This window comes from Canis lupus, chromosome 27 (assembly GCF_048164855.1).
Source record: "Canis lupus baileyi chromosome 27, mCanLup2.hap1, whole genome shotgun sequence".
In the NCBI taxonomy this organism is placed as follows: Eukaryota; Metazoa; Chordata; class Mammalia; order Carnivora; family Canidae; genus Canis; species Canis lupus.
In genome coordinates, this window is record NC_132864.1 from 30799540 (window position 1) to 30805541 (window position 6002).

Consider the following 6002-nt stretch of genomic DNA (forward strand, 5'->3'; position numbering starts at 1 on the left):
AACATGGGACTTGAATTCACAACCCTGAGATCAAGAGTCACATGCTCCACTGACTGAGCCAGCCAGGTGTCCCAATGTTTTCACTATCTTTTTAAAAATATATTTTTTATTTATTTACTTTATTTTTTTAAATATTTTATTTATTTATTCATGAGAATACACAGAGAGGAGAGAGAGAAGCAGGCTCCATGCAGGGAGCCCGATGTGGGACTTGATCCCAGGTCTCCAGGCAGCACTAAACCGCTGAGCCACCAGGGCTGCCCTATTTATTTACTTTAGAGAGAGAAGGAGAGAGAGAGTCTCAAACAGACTCTATGCTGAACGTGGAGCCAACATGGGGCTTGATCCCACAATCCCAAGATCAGGACCTAAACCAAAACCAAAAGTTGGACACTCAACCTACTGAGCCACCCAGGCATCTCCCTCTTTTTTTTTTTTTTAAAAAAGACTTTATTTATTTATTCATGGGAGACACACAGAGAGAGAGAGAGAGAGAGAGGCAGAGACAGGCAGAGGGAGAAGCAGGCTCCATGCAGGGAGCCCAACGTGGGACTCAATCCCGGGTCTCCAGGATCACATCCTGGGCCGAAGGCAGGCGCTAAACCACTGAGCCACCCAGGGATCCCCAAAAGATTTTATTTTTAAGTAATCTCTACACCCAATGTGGGACTCAAACTCATAATCCTAAGATTAAGAGTCCCAAGCTCTATCCATCAACTGAGCCAGCCAAGCACCCCTGCTTTCACTTTCTTAATAGTCCTTTGGTGCATAACAGTTTTTAATTTTTATGAAATCTACTTTATCTTTTTCTTTGGTTGTTTGTACTTTTGGTGTCATATTTTGCATATGTCTATCCAGCTCTCCCAGCACCATTTGTTGAAAGACGGTCTTTCCCCAGGTCTTGGTACCTGGTGGAAAGCCAATTGTCCTTAGATGTATGAATTTATTTCTGGACTCTCAAATCTGTTCCATTGATATACACATATATAATCTTTATGCTGATACCATGTTGTTTTGATTACCGTAGCTTTGAATTCTCTACTTTTATTATGGCAAGCGTGTTTCTGAGTACATTTGTGTATTGTGATCGGTATTTCCGTTTAACTATTTTTGGAATATGTACTTCTTTGTGGATCATTTGTATAATTAGTACCCTTGTCATTTAAAATAATTATGAAGTGTTTGTTTTATTGCCTTGCTGCGCTGTGCTATTTTTGTTAAGCTCTTATTTCACCCTGTTTTCTGGGTTGCTTTTAACTTTTCTAGATAGCCTTGTTTGCACTGTTTCTTCTGGACCCAGACTCATTAGCTATCAAGCCCTACCCCCTTGATGTCAGAGAACGTTGGCTGCTGTTTTTAGGTCATCCTCATAGAAACTCGGACTACTCCCATCTGCCTCAGCTCAGACCCAGTACTTCCTGCCAGTTGTGAGTTGAGTTTCTGGGGGTAGAAGGCTTGCTAAGAAACCTCTTTCTTGAACCAGAGCTCTCCAGAGGTCAAGGGTGGCATCAACCTTACCATCTGCTATATGCTTATTTGTAAATAACCATTCCTGGGCAGCCCAGGTGGCTTAGCAGTTTAGCACCGCCTTCGGCCCAGGGCGTGATCCTGGAGACTGGGGATCGAGTCCCACGTCAGGCTCCCTGCATGGAGCCTGCTTCTCCCTCTGCCTGTGTCTCTGCCTCTCTCTCTGTGTGTGTCTCTGATGAATAAATAAATAAAATATTTTAAAGATAAATAAATAAATAACCATTCCTGAAATGTTATACGATGAAACATATGGGAAAGAACCTGTCTTTTGAACTCTTCTCGTGCTGCCCAAACAAGCATTTACAAGTGCTATTTTCATATGTAATATATCCCTGTCTTTAGAAAGGAGGAGCTTCCAGAGATCGTGGGATTTGTTCAAGGATGTCCAGTGACCTTATGCTGCTACTGGGAGCAGAATCTATCCCAATCCCATTGATCTCCTTCTCATCATCATTACCACATATTCCTTCCTTATTGGGCAATGGAGGACAGAATTTACTTTCCAGTATTTTCCCCAAGGGAGGCTGAGTTTCTTCTTCCCCACTTTGGCATATTACACAGGTAAGGAGCCTCAGTGAATAACTTGCATTCACTGTGCCATTCTTTGAAGGATCAAGATATGGGCTCTGGCAATAGATCTATGAGAGAAAGGGGGACAGGAGAGAAAATGTCTACAGCCTCAGTGAACTCTTTAGGAATTTTGGATGAGTGGAGATGTTCAGTTTTCCCCCATAACAAATAGGGTGTCTTCTATGAAACTTGACTGTAGTGGGTTTTTTTTTTTTAAGATTTTATTTATTTATTCATGAGAGACACAGGGAGAGAGAGAGGCAGAGACATAGGTAGAGGGAAAAGCAGGCTCCCTGAGCCAAAGGCAGACGCTCAACCACTGAGCCACCCAGGTGCCCTGACTATAGTGGTTATTGATCAAGTTATTGATATATATGAACTTTTCCTATAGGAATTTTCAAAGATATGCAAAAATAAAGAGAATAATGATTAGCAAGTACCTGCCACTCAGCTTGTAGAATCATCAACATATGGCCCATCTTGTTTTATCTCTACTCCCATTTACTCCTTCTCCCCACTGAATTATTTTGAAACAAAGTAAGTATATTGATCAGGGTTTCACTTTCTACTTGTTGAAGCCATTTCCCTTAGATACTGAGATGTATGCTGTCATTTATATTGCTTTTAGCAGTTGTATTGGGCCTGACATTCTTTCTCTGGCAGTTTTTTGCATTGGTAGAATTACAGGAGTTTCCTTTTTTTTTTTTTAATTATTTATTTATTTATGATAGTCACACACAGAGAGAGAGAGAGAGAGGCAGAGACATAGGCAGAAGGAGAAGCATGCTCCATGCACCGGGAGCCTGACGTGGGATTCGATCCTGGGTCTCCAGGATCGCGCCCTGGGCCAAAGGCAGACGCTAAACCGCTGTGCCACCCAGGGATCCCTTACAGGAGTTTCCTGGTCTCAAACCAGTTATTTTGTCTCTCCCACTCCCAGAGTCCTATGAACCTGTCAAGCATCTTCACTTTGATCCAAGTACCTAGACCTCCACTTACCTGTTCTCCTAGTTTACTAACTTTAATGTATGAGGTTAGGGACTTCAGCAGTCTTTGTCATTAAATACTCTATAGGCAATGCCTAGCCTGGCATGTAGTAGTAGGTGCTTAATAAATAGTTGTTGATGACTGAATGGATGAATCCCATTTGGCTTTCCACTCACCTGAACCTCACAATCAGCTATTTTAACAGTGCACTTGATTCTGTGTATCTTAAATGAGAAAGTTACCTGAACCTCTTGAGAAGTAGCTTTTATCCATGACCCTTTTTGTCTAGCTGAGGAATCTGAATTTTCCTGGCTCCCCCTGCTGGTCTCTCCTGGGTAGTTGCATACAGGTACCTCTGGTGGCCAATGATTGGAGCCAGAGCCAGGTTCTGCCAAGGGAAAATAGAACATTGTTGTGGAGTGCCCTAGCCAGTCCAGGCAGGTCTGAGGAGGAAGAGAGAAACTTACTGAAAACAGTTCAGGGAAGTGCAGCTTTCTGTATAAGGGACCGGGAAGGTAGCCCAGTGCCAGCTAAGGTCAGAGCAGAGTTAGAGCCTGCTAGCACCTGAAGAACTTGAGTATCATGACTATATGGGCCAATAAATAAGCTGGTCCTTGTGTAGGGATCAGCCTCTACGTTGAGAATAGAGATGTGCTCCTTTTCCCCTTAAGACAAAGCACTTTGAGGTGAGACATGGTCACCACACAGGCTGAGTAGCTACACAGTTTTATTTTGGCCTCCTGTGAAAGTTGTCCCAAGTGGGGTGGTGAATATAGATGGGAGTGTCCCTAGAGTTCATGGTCTTATGTGACCCCATCTCCCAACTAGAAAGACCAGTAACATATCTGTGGAACTCTGGGTATATGCTCTGCTAGCACCTCCTCCCTCCACCCTCTGTAAATATAATAAATGCCCCACACCTGCCTGCTTCCTAGATGACATTTTGGTTATTTACACATATTTGTCTTTACCACAGTGTAGCTTCCCAGAAAGTGAGCTGTGAGAGAATGCCTCTTGCCAGACTCCAGCCAGCTACAGACATCAGAAGAAGAGTTCAAGATGGTCAGACACTAAGGGCAAATCCCCTCTTCTCCTCTCCAACCCCAAACCCCAAGGGTCAGGGTAATTACACTTAAAGTTGAACATGGAAATAGGCTTTTGTTACCCTTCAGGACCTAGAAGGAAGCATGTGGTTTTCTCACATACACAAGGAAGGGAACCCAATTCAGAAGAACCCAAGGGCATGAAAATTGCCAATGGATTTGGGCAGGTATATCTATGAAATGGTCATGATAAAGAAATGTTTGGAAGGAATCCATTTCTTTGCTGAGTGTTGGGATGGGGATGTAGCAGTGGGCAAAGCCCTGCATTTTAGTGGGAGAAGGCAGACCATAACCAGGTAAATATATAACATGTCAGGGGTGCTAAATGTTAAGAAAGGAGAAAAGCAGGAAAGAGGGATAGGGCAAGAGTGTGTTGTTTTAAACTTGGTGACCAGGGAAAACAACTCTGTTGAGGTGAGGGGGCAAGTCCTGTGATCATCTGGATAAAAATAATTCATGGCAGAAGAACCAGAGAGGGCAAAGGCCCTGAGGCAGGAGAATGGTTGGCTTGTGAGAGGAACAATAAAATGATGGAGTGGCTGGAGCTTGGTGAGTGAAGGATAGAGTGGTAGGAGCAAGGTCAAAGAAGAAACCAGTGGCCAGATCATATGGGGGCGTTGTACACCTTGACAAGGGCTTTTGGTTTTGCTTTGAGTAAGATGAAATGCCACTGAGGGGTTTAGAATCAAAAGTAATGTGAACCAACTTAGGTTTGATAAGGCTTACTCTGGCTGCAGTGTTGAGAAGATCACAGGGAAGCAAGGGTAGAGAAGGAAAACCAATTGAAAGATAGTTGTCAGAGATAGGTGAGGTATCTTGGAAAAAAGAAGAAGCTATTGACCTGTAGATTTGGTTTAAAAGTATAATCAGCAAGGTCTGCTGATGGATTGGATGTGGGTAGGGTGTGAGAGGAGGAGAGGGCCACGGCCATCTGCAAAGGGTTTGGCTTGCATCACTGAAAGAATGGAGTTGCTCTTGAACTGAGATGCGGAAGAGTGGGAGAAGAGCAGGTGGGAGGGGGGACGAAATTCACCAATTCTATTTCTACCTATTAAGTGAAATACTTATTTGATCTCTAAGTGGAGGTACCCATTTCTTTTTCTTTTTTTTTTAATTTATTTATTCATGAGAGAGAGACAGAGAGAGAGAGAGAGGTAGAGACACAGGAGTAGGGAGAAGCAGGCTCCATGCAGGGAGCCCGATGCGGGACTCGATCCTGGGTCTCCAGGATCATGCCCTGGACTGAAGGCGGCGCTAAACCGCTGAGCCACCCAGGGATCCCTGGAGGTACCCATTTCAAATGATAGTAGATATTCCAAATAACAGGCTCCTCAGAATAATCATAATAGCAAATATTGTTTACATAATGCTTTACAATTGACAGTGCTCCTGCATGCATTATCTTATTCTGTTTCTACATCACCCACATAAGGTAGTTTATTTCCTTTCTATTTTACAGGTGAGGAAGCTGAGATTCAGAAAGATTCTGCACAAGAGAGCCAGTGTTTGGATGTTGCCACACAGAGGAAGAAGGCAACCAGCAGCCAGTTAGCTTTGAAGAGCAGCAACTAGCCAGCAGAGAGACCACTGCTTCCCCAAGGCTGTCAGGTAGGAAGACCTGGGCCTTCCTAGTCCTGTCCCCAGCCCTCCCACAGAGAGGAACCAGCAGGGAAGTGGAGGATGGGGCTGTGTTCCCCCACTCTCCCCTCAAACCACCAGAGCCATGGCCAGGTCTAGCATCCCTGAGAGGGGGCAGGGCAGGAGCTTTGAAGGGGAACTTGAGATGGACACTTCAAAAATGAATGTTTTATT

The 6002-nt window shown here is 44.0% G+C and overlaps 1 long non-coding RNA gene across 10 annotated transcripts in view; it reads left to right on the top strand.

Moving 5' to 3' along the window:
• The window catches only part of LOC140619611 (uncharacterized), a 29121-nt gene that overhangs the window by 10787 nt on the left and 12332 nt on the right, over positions 1-6002 (top strand). For 4 of the 10 annotated variants that reach the window (XR_012019483.1, XR_012019484.1, XR_012019477.1 and 1 more), the window contains one exon: positions 5650-5798. This is a non-coding gene — a long non-coding RNA (uncharacterized lncRNA). Of the gene's footprint in view, positions 1-1266; positions 1428-1872; positions 2092-4063; positions 4210-5649; positions 5799-6002 lie in introns of all 10 variants that reach the window. The other 6 variants (XR_012019478.1, XR_012019486.1, XR_012019481.1 and 3 more) reach the window with 5 other exon arrangements.